We start from the raw sequence: 13,451 nt of genomic DNA on the forward strand, positions 1-13,451 counted from the left end.
TAAACTGGCACATACCACCTTCACTCCACATCTCACTACTCACAGTCATGTCCCATCTTCCCCATATTTTATCAAATGTCCTCTGACACCCTTTTCTCTTATAAATTTCATTTCCCATCATTCTGCAGTATTTCATACCTAGCTCCCAATTTTGATATGTAAGGGGCACGCCAGATCCCCACCTCTGTGCTATGTCTTTTTTGGCCACAGTACAAATCCAAGCTCACTAAACGTTTCTGGTACCAGGAGTGTTCTGATGGGCTCCATATTCTCAATAGTGCTAGTATCGGCTGCATATCCAGGGGTAGTCCTGTTGCCCCCTTCAGAGATTTCTCAACTGCTTCCCAGAAAGGCTGTAGGCAGGGGCAACTCTAGAACATGTTTAAGAAGGATCCTTCGTCCTACCAATTCTACATAATAATTTACATGTGTAGTAGGAGCAGTGTATGATCTTAAGCTGGATCAATTGAAAGCTTGCTCTTATTTCTACCATTGTAGGGAACTCCCAAGCTTCCTGCTAGTCATCTTTGTCCAAATCTCTCAGGTCCTGTTCCAAGGTGTTCTGCCATTTCAGTAGGGGGGCGTATGTTTCTCATAAGTCAGTGATATCAACTTCTCGTCCACCTGCCCAGCCAGGAGCCCCATTTCCAACTGGGAGCCCTCTTGCATTTCCTTGTCCAGAGACACATTCCCTAAGGGCGTGCCACAGTTGACCAAAGCACAGCTATTGTGCCACAGGCATGTGGTATTCCTGCTGAAAAATGACAAAGGGAACCACCCCATTTGCATCGTACATGTCTGTCAACATGGAGAGGCCAATGTTATCCAGCCCTGAAACTTAGCACCCTCCCACAATATTGTTTTTGGCGTCACTCTACGGTTCCATCCCATTTCTCCAATTAGTGTCCTCCAGGTATCCACCACTATTCCCATCATGGGACATGCTCCAGGGACCAATCTGCCTCCATTTAAAGCGTGGAGATAACTGTTAGTCCCCATCCACAGCTTATCTCGCCAAAATGCAGGATTAATCCAATCTGCTTACGCCCAGACATTTATCACATTCACTTGCTCAGTTTTATAAACTTTATGCACATTTGGTAGTTCAGTACCCCCTTCATACTTGGACTTTTGAAGGACTGTCATGTCAATTTACTTCATGCCAACAGTGGACACCTGCAGACCTGAAATTCCGTTCAGGGAACTCCTGAGGGCAAGACAGAATTGTTCAGAGGATAATGAGTTTACATCGGAATCTAAAGAATTGTGTAGAAGATTTCAGCCAAGAGGGTATCTGAACTAAAGATCTTACAGCACCTACGGGCAATCCAAAATCAGGACATTACTTATCCCATGGCTAAACACATATGGAGTGATCATGGAGGAGACACCATAGGTTTGTGCTTCTATGGGATATATCATGTCATAAATAAACCTAGAGGTGAGGACCGGGAGCTAGCACTAAGGAAATCGAAATCGAGATGGGTTTTTCTCATGGGAACAGAAATGCCATAGGGCTTAAATTCAAATGCCGAACTAGAAGGACATTTGAGGTGAACTTCTTGGTTTATTTGCAGTTGGATATTTGGCATTTGGATCATGCATGTTAATAGCAACATATGGCTCGAATTAAGTGACTACTGATCTTTAGTATTTAATCACTGTCTTTGACAGCTGATTTGCACTTATTTTGGTAGCACTTAAACTGTCTTTGAGGACAAATTTGCATGTATTTGAGAGTAATTGAACTTATGTAAACAAGTGCTATAGGTGGGTAAAAACTACACTGCACCTTGCTCCATAACTGGCAGGATTTATTGATGTATAGACACTTAGGGGGTCATTCTGACCCTGGCGGTCCGAGACCGCCAGGGCCATAATGAGTGAAAGCACCGCCAACAGGCTGGTGGTGCTTTCTCACCCATTCCGACCGCGGCGGCAAAGCCGCGGTCGCCCCGCCGGGGCCGGCGGTTTTCCGCCGTTTTTGCCCCGGCTGGGAGAATACGCCAGGACAGTGCTGCCCTGGGGATTCTGACCCCCTTACCGCCAGCCTGTTTCTGGCGGTTTTCACCAGCAGGAAGAGGCTGGCGGTAAGGGGTGTCCTGGGGCCCCTGGGGGCCCCCGCACTGCCCATGCCACTGGCATGGGCAGTGCAGGGGTCCCCTAACAGGGCCCCGGCCGGCTTTTCACTGTCTGCCTAGCAGACAGTGAAAAGTGCGACGGGTGCAACTGCACCCGTCGCACGGCCGCAACACAGGGTGTTGCGGCCTCATTCCCGCTGGGCCGGCGGGTGCTAACTTGGTTAGCGCCCAGCGGGAATGTTGGAATGGGGTCCGCCTAAATTCGGCCGCATGGCGGAATCACCCCCTTAATGTGCCAATTCACAATGGGGTCTGAAATTGGAATTTATGCACTTTATGTATTAGAGGTAGTCATTGTGGTGCAACTAATATTAAAAGAATACTTGCTACCATGATATAATGTGGCTTTGAGAAACTATGGGCCTTATTACGAGTCTGGTGGTCTGAGGATCGCCAGACTCACTGTGACGGTTGGACCGCCACACTCTGGCAGTCCAACAGCCATATCACAACCCTGGTGGGCGGACCGCCTTCACTACCAGAAGCATGGTTCCCAATGGGTAGACGGCAGTCTGAGTTGTGCTCAGCCACAGTGGCGCTGAACACAGTGCTGTCATGCCGAGTACAAATCAGCTTTCTGCCACATGAGTGCTGTAATATCTGGGGTAATTAGCAGTGCATGACAGGGGTGCGAGTTAAAGTTACATTAGGGTATGACTTATAGTTACTTGAGGGAACCATAACTATAACTGCTGAAATTCTATGGTTCTGTGCGTGTAAATTCAGAACCTAACTATAACATCCCTGTAACTTTTGTTTTTTAAGTGAATTTCTACCATTTTTTAAATTCTATTTCCTGTAATGTCCCTGTAACCTTTGTTTCTTCAGTGAATGTCTATCGTTTTTTTAACGTTAAGTAATTTTAATTACTTTACATTAATTCAAACACCACCTTACATGGCCTTTGGCCATGCACTGCGGGGTGGACCACAGGGCCTGCCTGGAGCCAGGCCCAGCAGCCAAGCTCCTATAATCACCCAATTGCACACCAAGCATGGCCTACAGCTATGCATGGCAGAGATTGCCTGCAAGACCTGGCCTGTGCCCAGGCCCTGCGGCCAAACCCCTATAAACACCCAACCCTGTACCTTTAGCCATGTGCCAGGCCCTGCAGCTTACACCCTATCACCAGCCAACCCCAGGCCACTCATGAAGTGCTTCTTTGTTTGGTGGAGATGTGATCATATTCCTGTGCATCAAGAATTCATCTCCAAAATCGGTGGGAAATACACTTGGGAGTCCTTTTAGTAAGCTGGCATCTTCCTGGGAAAATGGGGGGAAGACATTGCATACAACTAATGTATAAGGATGTGACCAAACAGGCAGGGCTTCTAGGCCATTTTACATATTTGTTGTTTTTAAAAGGGAGAACACGGTCTCTGGTCTCAGCAGCAGATGACAAGAAAGAACCCACTGGTTGCCGTCACTACCTAAGATATTGTGCTCGAAAAATGCAAGGATGTAAACACCTCCATCAAGGATTGCAGAAAATTATATATATGGTCCGATTCAGATTAGAAAAAGGGCTCCAACACAGTGAGGGATCAGGTAATCAGTATTTTATGTATTGCGTCACTGCCACACAATGGGTTTCAGCTGTTCACCTGGCCTTGCATATATATATATTTATATTTAATTGTCTGTTCCACAAGAAATCGCTTCAGAAATCGCTTCAGTCACTCGATGTCACTAATAAAGAGATTTATTCTGGCAAAAACAAAACACCTGCCCGAAGCTCCCTTGTTCACGGGTTAGACTGGTACATATTTCCATTTCTATTTAACAGCATACACATTTCAATAACATAAATGATGGACATAAAGCCTTCTTGTTTGTGGCGGTCATCTTAAACCATACCAAAGTAAACAATGGACATGATGTCTTCTTATCTATGGCGGCCATCTTAAAACATGCTTCTCTTCCCTATTTTATCCTATTTTTACCACTCACAATCCCTTATTCACTTATGCCACGTTATTACAAAAATATTACATAAATATATCCACTATATCTCTTATTATCCCAGTCTTTCAATTATACTAATATCTAATTTTACTCTATATTTATACATCCATTTAATTCATCTATTTCATTGACTCAATATAACACAATATTTTCTTCTTATATTATTCCATAGTTCATCCTCCTGATCACAATTAGTGATCTTGATCCTGCTTAGTCTCAAATGGGTATTTCAACAATTTCATTTTATATACGATATTCGATCATACACTCCAATAGTATTCAGGGAAGGACATAAACATTCAACATAAAAAGAGGATAAAAAATAAAAAGAGAACGTTCTCATAATGATAGTCTCAAGGGATGTCTCCCAAGGAAACTGCGGCCTTCTTAACTTTGCCTTTCATAAACATACGAATGAATCAAATCAAATCAAATCTGGCAAATCTGGCAGAACATAACAAATTTTCCTAAATATTTCATCACTTTAATCATTATTACAAATCAATAATTTATTGAATAGTGCAATCCTTTCTCTATGCATTAAAATAATTAAATGGTAGCATATACTTTCAAATTGAATACACCATATTGCAAAACATAACATCATGTTCCCATTTTTACAGAATGACATTTCATTTCCCTTGAAAGCTATATCATTCCTTTTTTTCTTATCACTTATCTCACTCCTTACCTGTTGTGATTTTCTTGCCCAACTTAATCAGGTTAATCACCAGTGCTACCCATATTTATTAATTATATATCACATCAATTATCATAAATGATGTACCATAATCACTGATTACTGTTTTTCCAACACAAAACAAGGGACAAGAGAAAGGCAGTTTGAAAAGGAACAGACAGGGAAAAAATGTGAAAGAATTATATGCAGGAAGAGAGAATCCTATGGAGTATCTCATAGGAGACTCAATCGTCAATCCAGCCCTGAATGGGCCAATGTTCATGAAGCCTTCCTTGGGAGACATATTTCACAATCAGTCTAACATGTGAATCTACAGTTCTTCATCATAGTTTAAACCTGTAGAGATCTTGGTTTGGAGAGTGATGATATATCTCAAGTCCAGTTGTCTTAATTTCTGGGTTAAATTCCTCCCTTTTCCTTACAGGTACTCAGTTGAGGCAAAGGAACTTAAGTTTGTTACTGTTGCTATGATGTTCAAGTATGAAATGTCTGGCGACAGGGTATGAGGGGTCCTTGTTGGTTATTGTACACATATGCTGGAGCACCAGCTTCTTCACTTGTATCATTGTGCTACCAATATAGTGTTTATTGCATGGACACACTAAGCAATAGACCTGTTAGTCTGAATTGCAGTTTTGTACCTGTCTGATTCTACCCTTGGTTCTCTGACCTAGTATGTCATATCCCTTAACCTTTTCACTATGCCTAAAGGCCTTACAGTTGAGACACAAATAGAAACCTTGCACATTGTACATACTCTGTTCTTGCCTTACAAAGTGACTGTGGATTAAGTGATCTTTTAGGGAGGCACCCCTCCGATATGTCACTAATGGTTGGCTGAAAATCATGTCGCCTTTGACGTTAGCTTCCTGCAGAATTTATCTGTTTTTTTAAAGAATCTCATAGAGCTAGAAGGAATCCAATGAAAAACCCGTAATCATTTTGATCTGATTTACTCCAGACTCCTTGTGTTTGTCTGCCAAGGGACCCTGTTATATCTTATCTCTAACATTTGCTCTGGCATTAGAGAAAACTAATTGCCCATATTCCCTGCTTTTATAATGGACTAGCTTATCTGCTTCTGATGTTAGATAATCTTCTTCTTTGATACTGTTGTGTGTTATACACAGTAATCCTCTGTCGGGGATGCTGTGCTTCAGACTATGTGGATGGGAACTCTTACAATGGAGCAGGGACACCTGCAGCTGTTTGTCTTTCACAAACACCTTAGGATCAACAAAAGATACTTTGGAATCACTGATGAAGGTGTTAAAGTTGAGGTTTGTTATTTGCGGAGTCACGTGTGCCCCTCCATACCACAAACATATTGATTATGTAGTGGGCCCATAGAACAAGGTTATCAGTCCATGTCTCATTCTCTTCTGTCTAGGCCACCTGCTTCTCCCACCAGCCCACAAACAAGTTTATGTAGGTGGAGGGCGTAGTAGGTGCCCTTGGTAGTCTCCTGTTTCTGTCAGTACAGTTGCCCCCCATAAATGAAAATGGTATGATTGAGGCAGAACTTAGGGCCAGATGCAGGAAACGATTAGCGAGTCGCAAACGGCAAAAATTGCTGTTTGCGACTCGCTAATCGCATTTCCCGATGCAGAAATGCATATTGCGAGTCGGGACCGACTCGCAATATGCATTCCAGAATCGCAAATAGGAAGGGGTGTTCCCTTCCTATTTGCGATTCGGAGTGGAATGCAATACCATTTGCGACCGCATATGCGGTCGCAAATGGTATCGCAGTTACCATCCACTTCAAGTGGATGGTAACCCACTCGCAAATTGGAAGGTTTCCCCATGGGACCCCTTCCCCTTTGCGAATGGACCCAAAACCATTTTTTCAGGGCAGGTAGTGGTCCAAGGGACCACTACCTGCCCTGAAAAACTACCGAAACTAAAGGTTTCATTTTTTTTTTTAAGTGCAGCTCGTTTTCCTTTAAGGAAAACGGGCTACACTTAAAAAAAAAAACTGCTTTATTGATAAAGCAGTCACGAACATGGAGGTCTGCTGACGACAGCAGGCCTCCATGTTTGCGAGTGTCTAGACTCGCTATGGGGCCGCAATTTGCGACCCACCTCATTAATATTAATGAGGTGGGTCATTGCGACCCCATAGCGACTCGCAGACGGTGTCTGAGACACCGTTCTGCATACCAATTTGCGAGTTGCAAATTGCGAGTCGCAGGGACTCGCAATTTGCAAGTCGCAAATTGGCATTTTCCTACATCTGGCCCTTAATGAGTTGTAAAATCATGTTGTTATGCTCACAGAATTTGAGTGTCCTATTCTTCAAAAAGAACTGCCCTGGTTTCAACCCTGCTTTATGGGCAATACAAGTGTATAGACTTGTCACATCTAGTGTGACCACGAGAAAATTGTCCACCCATTGTACACCGTCAATGAACCATAAAAAATCTTTTGTATCTTTCACCTATGAACTGAGGCTTCACACAAATGGGAACAGATAAAAATCAATGAAAGTTGAAGCACTTTCCAGCTGACTGGACTTGATAAAAGGTGATGATCTAAGGATAATCACTCATTAGATACTGATATTCCTCACAGTCTATAAAGCCTTTGCCCTGTTAACCATCTAAGAGTCCATAGAACAGTTTAATGCAGTTGGCATACTCTTTTCTGCTAATTGGTTCATAGCATTTCCTGTCCGCAAGCTGTCACAAGGCTTCTTCCTCATAATACTAAATTGAGAGCAGAACAATATTCCTTCCTTTATCTGATAGTTTGATAATTACACGTCAGGAGTGTAACTATGTCATTCCAAAAATACCTGAACAGGGCTCGAAAAATCCACTTGACCACTCGCATTGGCGACTATTAATTGATCAGGTCGTGCAGTGGAGCGGTTTTAGACATTTCTTGGAAAGTTACTGTGTGTAGATGACAATATGTTACCACATCATGGTTTAGTAATATATTTATTCAAATTGAGTATTTAAACAAACTAAGAAACACTCTTGCCATAATGGCAATGTTGTTAGTGAACTGAAAGAAGTCCTAGGTTATGTGGGCTAGACCTCATGGGCATGTGGGCTAGATTCTTGTGATGCATGCAGCAAACTTTAGTCTACTTAATCAAACAAAAGAGTTTTTTTGTACTGCAGAAATGCTGGGCTTACAAATTTGAAGGTGCAATCATGTGTGAGAATGAAGAAAAAAGCGACTCTGTAAACTATTTGTCTAGCATCACACAATTTGAGACACATTTACAAGTCAAGTACATTACAGTTAGGCTGAGTAGATTATTTAAGTTACTCGACTTGCAGGTCTAGTAAAATTTTTTATGATTTTTTGAGCCCGGCTGAATATCCTGCATTGCTTCTGGGTAATATTCCTTACACTAACTAGTGTATGAGTTTTGAACATTTCTTCAAGATTCGTCAAACGGTCCCAATGTTATTAGCAAACCAAAAAACACATTGACTATGGGAAAAGTTATTCGTAACTATAACTACCTACTGGCCATCGCCAGTTCACAAAATGCTTAAAAGGAGTGGTGTGGTGACTTCTGCTGCTGTCTAGAAAGTGACAGGGTTATCCATGAAGCAGGGGCTGAGAAAAAGGAAGGTCGCAAAACATGTTTTTCCCATACAATTTCCCATGGGGATTTTGATCATGACTATAACCCGAATCACTGAATGGAATTACACCAAATTTGGCAGAAAGCTAGCTTTTGGCCAAGAAGAGCCCGTTTTGTGATTTGGCATAACTTCTTTCAGAGGTTTTGGAGATATTAAAGGAAAACCAATCTGGTATATCTAGGGACACAAATCCTCTGCAGATCTGACAGATCTCATGCTGAGATGTGATTGGCTGGCAGCGCTTCAACCAGGACATGCTGGCAGCCATCTTGGGACTTGGACTCAGCTGAGCCCCAAGAAAAAGAAAAAAAAAAAACAGAAGGGGGCAGAGTAGGAATACCCTGGCCCCTAGGCCTGGTGGTGGGGTTCCACATAAGGCAAAACATTATTTTTATTTTTTTTTGCCACAGAATCACAGTGGATTCACAAATTCAGCAACATGTTTTAAAAAAACAAGCATCATCTCCTATGCTTGATTTTTAATTGGTCTCCTGGGTGGGCGAGGTCCGTTGGGGTAGTTTTAATAATACATTTGGGGGATGGGGTGCTTGCAGCTCCCGACCCCTGGGCTGCTTTTTGGACCCTGGGACTGCCTCTGTATTGCCGGCATCAGAATCTGCTGAAGTGCGCCTCCTGTAGGCGAGGACTCCAGACCCACTGAAGAGCTGAGACTTCAGGGTTCCAACTTAGATACAAGCAGTGACACCACCTCTCAAGCTATATTAGCCACTTCTCTCCTTCTGTATGTCAAGGGAGGGTGATTGCCATCCCTCAGCCTCTGAACAGCACAATTTTCAGGACAGAAACGTGCACACCTTGTGAGTGATTGGGAAGGGGTCCTATACAAAATAAGACCCCACCCTTTCATCTGTCTCTCGCCTCTCTCTCTGTCTCAGTTACCCTTCCAGAATATATGGTGCTCTATTCTGGGAGATGCAGGCTCATCCATTTCCTCTCAAGTCAAGCCTGCTATCTCATCATATGCTCTGCACACTGTGGGCCCCTCAGCCTGTGTTAGTGAAGAGACAGGAGGATGGGCTGGTAGGAAAAATGGGAGGATGGGTTGACATAGCGTCTGTATTCTCCTGTGAAATTCTTCGAGAACCATTGTGATATCTTTAACCCACACACATTGACACATGTTTATATCTACTGGTATACTGATCTGACTTCATGTTTGTTGCACAATGAACACTGATCCCAGCATTTCCAGGTTACAGTGAAGTCATGAGTATCACAAGAATGAAAACTTATTAATGGGTGGTAGAGCTATAGAAGGTATTTTACTGCACAATTGTTTCCTTCTTTAAACACTAGTGCTGTAAATCCAATATTTTGAAATCATTTACAAGGGGCATTTTGCAAAGATGCTTCCATAGGTGTATTCCTGCAGACAGCCCATTAAAGTAGTGGTTCCCAACCTGTGGACCGGGGACCCCTGGGGGTCCACAAAGCCTCCCCAGGGGGTCCGTGACTGCTTAGTTAATTAAATAATATTACCAGGTTAGGTCCCCAGCTTTCAGTAATGACTTAGGGGGTCATTCCTACATTGGCGGGCGGCGGGCACCGCCCGGCAAGCGGGAACCGCCACTTGGCCGCTCCGCGGTCAAAAGACCGCGGAGGCCATTCAGACTTTCCCGCTGGGCCGGCGGGCGCCCGCCAAGGGAGTGCCCGCCGGCCCAGCGGGAAAGGCCCTGCAACATTGAAGCCGGCTCCGAATGGAGCCGGCGGTGTTGCAGGGGTGCGACGGGTGTAGTTGCACTCGTCGCGATTTTCACTGTCTGCTATGCAGACAGTAAAAATCATGCTGGGGCCCTGTTAGGGGGGCCCTGCACTGCCCATGCAAGTGGCATGGGCAGTGCAGGGGCCCACAGGGGCCCCACGACACCCGTTCCCGCCATCCTGTTTCTGGCAGTGAAAACCGCCAGAAACAGGCTGGCGGGAAGGGGGTCGGAATCCCCATGGCGGCGCTGCTTGCAGCGCCGTCATGGAGGATTCTCCCAGCCGGGGGTAATCCGGTGGGAAACCGCCGGACCCGGCTGGGCGACCGCGGCTTTACAGCTGCGGTCGGAATGCCAGATGAAGCACCGCCAGCCTGTTGGCGGTGCTTCCGGCGACCTCCACCCTGGCGGTCATAGACCGCCAGGGTTGGAATGAGGGCCTTAGTGGGAGGTTCCCGAATTCCAATAATGATTCAGTGGGGTCCTCGGGTACCAGTAATGCTAAAGTGGGGTTCCACAGAAGTCAAGAGGTTGGGAACCACTGCATTAAAGAAATAAACTCTGCAGCCTAGTTTAAAAGTGGATTCAGCCCTGCAACTGGGAAGACAGTTTCATTTGATACTTTTCTGTTACATTGTTACTATTTCACATTGTGTTTTTAATGGTTGCACTATCATGGCCTGAGGTGTGTAATGCAATATATAATGCATGACTTGTTTAGTCCTATTATAGCACAGCTGTAGCCAGTTTAAGAACTGTTCCTGGTGTGATTTGTATCCTGGTACTTTCTGACTGTGTGTGGTCTCTGTCCGAGCATTGCAGGAATGTGACCTGATGAGGTCGACCTAGTGCCTTTGAATAAGTGCCAGCAATAAGCATTATCTCACATTTCTATCTGCTGCACATTGTAGGTAGTTTTTCTTGCTGCAACCTTATTCATTTTTCTTGAAAACTGAAATCCTGCTTACTCCAGAGGTCTGGCACTGACTAGAATAGGGATGCATTCAGCAATCCCACCAAACACAATCACTCTGATACATTATTCCAACGAGCACTCACACTGACATATGTAGTACCATACACACACACACATTGACACTCAGTCGCTCACACTCACCAACACATCTAAACGTCCAGGCCTGATGCCATACACAAATTCAGGGGTGTAGCTATGATTGGTGTATCAGGTACAGTGGCACCGGGGCCCAGAGCCCTGGTCAACCTATCAAACATGATAATTTGTGTATTTACTACCCCTACAGCAGTGAAAGGGCCCATTACCATGCTTGCAACAGAGCCTGTGGCATTTGTACTACCTACTGCTAGTTTGGGCATTGGTGACTCCAAATAGTGCGACCACTAACCCCTTTCACTCCAGGGCCATAGTCCTACTATCTTACAGTATTCTTGGTTTAGGAAACTCGCTGTGACAACCTGTAGAAGCAAAATGTCAGATTTGTGAGTAATGATTATGCTTGTTGTGAAAAACATAGCATAATCATTGCTCACAAAGCTGCCATTTTTCATCTGCAGGTAGTTTCATTTCAAGGCCTCAGAAGACCCTGGCTTGGCACAATCTACTTTGCATTGGTCCTGGTGTGGTGTCGAAAGGAGAAGCCCTCTGAAGTGTCTCTGGTGCAGTGTGGGATGCCCGCCTGGCCTGTTTAGGTGCACCTGGTTATATCCCATCTGTTTTGTTTTACATTGCATCCATCCTGTGGAGAGACAAAAAAGCACAATAACATTGGGAGCAGAAAGAACTTGGGTCCATCTTCTGTTCATCTGGAAAGGATTGACCCTGGCAAGCAGGTCATAGAGACTCACACTGCTGTCTGTGTCACAGGCTGTGGTTCAATAAATGATGAAGGATAAAATGTTATGGACTGAGCTAAATCTTAGTTTAGCTCCACTGATGTGGAGCTGGCTGGGCAATAGGCTAGAGAGGTGGTTTGAATTTTACACACTGTCTGTTTTGATGTACTAGATTTTATACAGTGACTCACACATCCAGTCACACACCTATACAGCCACTCACATACTCACTCACTAACCTATACAGTCACTCATACACCCTCTCACAGACCCATACAACCACTCACACACCCACTCACAGACCCACCCACCCACTCACAGATCCATAGTCACTCAGAAACCCACACACAAACCCACACAGCTATTTACACACCCACTCACTAACCCATACAACCACTCCCACACCAACTCACAGACCTATACAGCCACTCATAAACCCACTTACACGTGCACACAGCTACCCAAATGACATACCCATATAACCACTCACACACCCATTCTCAAAGGTTACAGGGATGTTGTAGTTAGGAAATATAATTTTAAAAACCTTAGAAATTCATTAAAAAAAATAACTAATGTTACAGGGGCATTATAGTTAGGAAATAACATTGAGCAAACATAGAAATTCACTAAGAAACAAAGGTTACAAACATCTTATTGTCAAGCTTGTACCTTTTCCGCAGGAGTGAGATGGCCAAGATGTAGTTCCCAGTTTCCTTGCGGAACAACTGGACCAAAGAATAGTCATGTCTATTCCATCAAGATGAAGGGACGAACCTTGATCAAGGCCAGACCAACTTCTTCTATATTGGATCACCTTGTCTGAAAAGGTCACACAACAACTTTGGTATTCCCAGCTATGCTTGAACATTTGTCACGATATTCACTAATAATCTCATTAAGTACCTTATGTCCCTTCTCCCTTTCTTTAGGGGCTGATACCTCAGGACCAGTGTGTGAAATGTGCAACTTCTAAAAACAAAACAGAACTCATAAGGGTTAGAACTTTGGTAAGTAACAAAGTTATGTATCAAACAATACATTTGCCTATTACACCTACCTATGCTTAGGTATGACTTTATACACCAAGTCATCCTATGTCAAGACTATGACTAAAGGTTAAGGGGATATGCATTTCCTGAAATCAGAATCACACATCATGAATATCTTTTTGACACAAAAAGGAACAGTATGTTAGTTAGATTATGCAAAAATATTCTTACTGAAAAAAGTCAAAATCCCAGAGAATTCCTTCTCTCTCTAGATCAAGAAGTTCACAAAGAGGAGGTAAACCTCACCAAACTTCATCAGATAAGTAATCCAAAAATAAATAGGATGCGCTAGTGAAAGCTACCTGCATTGATGGTTAAATAGCTGTCTCAAACTTTTTATTCCCCTATGTGTTGCAGGAAACACCAAACGTAAAAAGAAAACCGAAGCAGGAATGAAGAAGCAAAAAATAAATGACAGGGATCCCAACGAGGCAAGCAAGATGCGGAGTGCT

Source organism: Pleurodeles waltl, chromosome 1_2 (genome assembly GCF_031143425.1).
Source record: "Pleurodeles waltl isolate 20211129_DDA chromosome 1_2, aPleWal1.hap1.20221129, whole genome shotgun sequence".
NCBI classification, from domain to species: Eukaryota; Metazoa; Chordata; class Amphibia; order Caudata; family Salamandridae; genus Pleurodeles; species Pleurodeles waltl.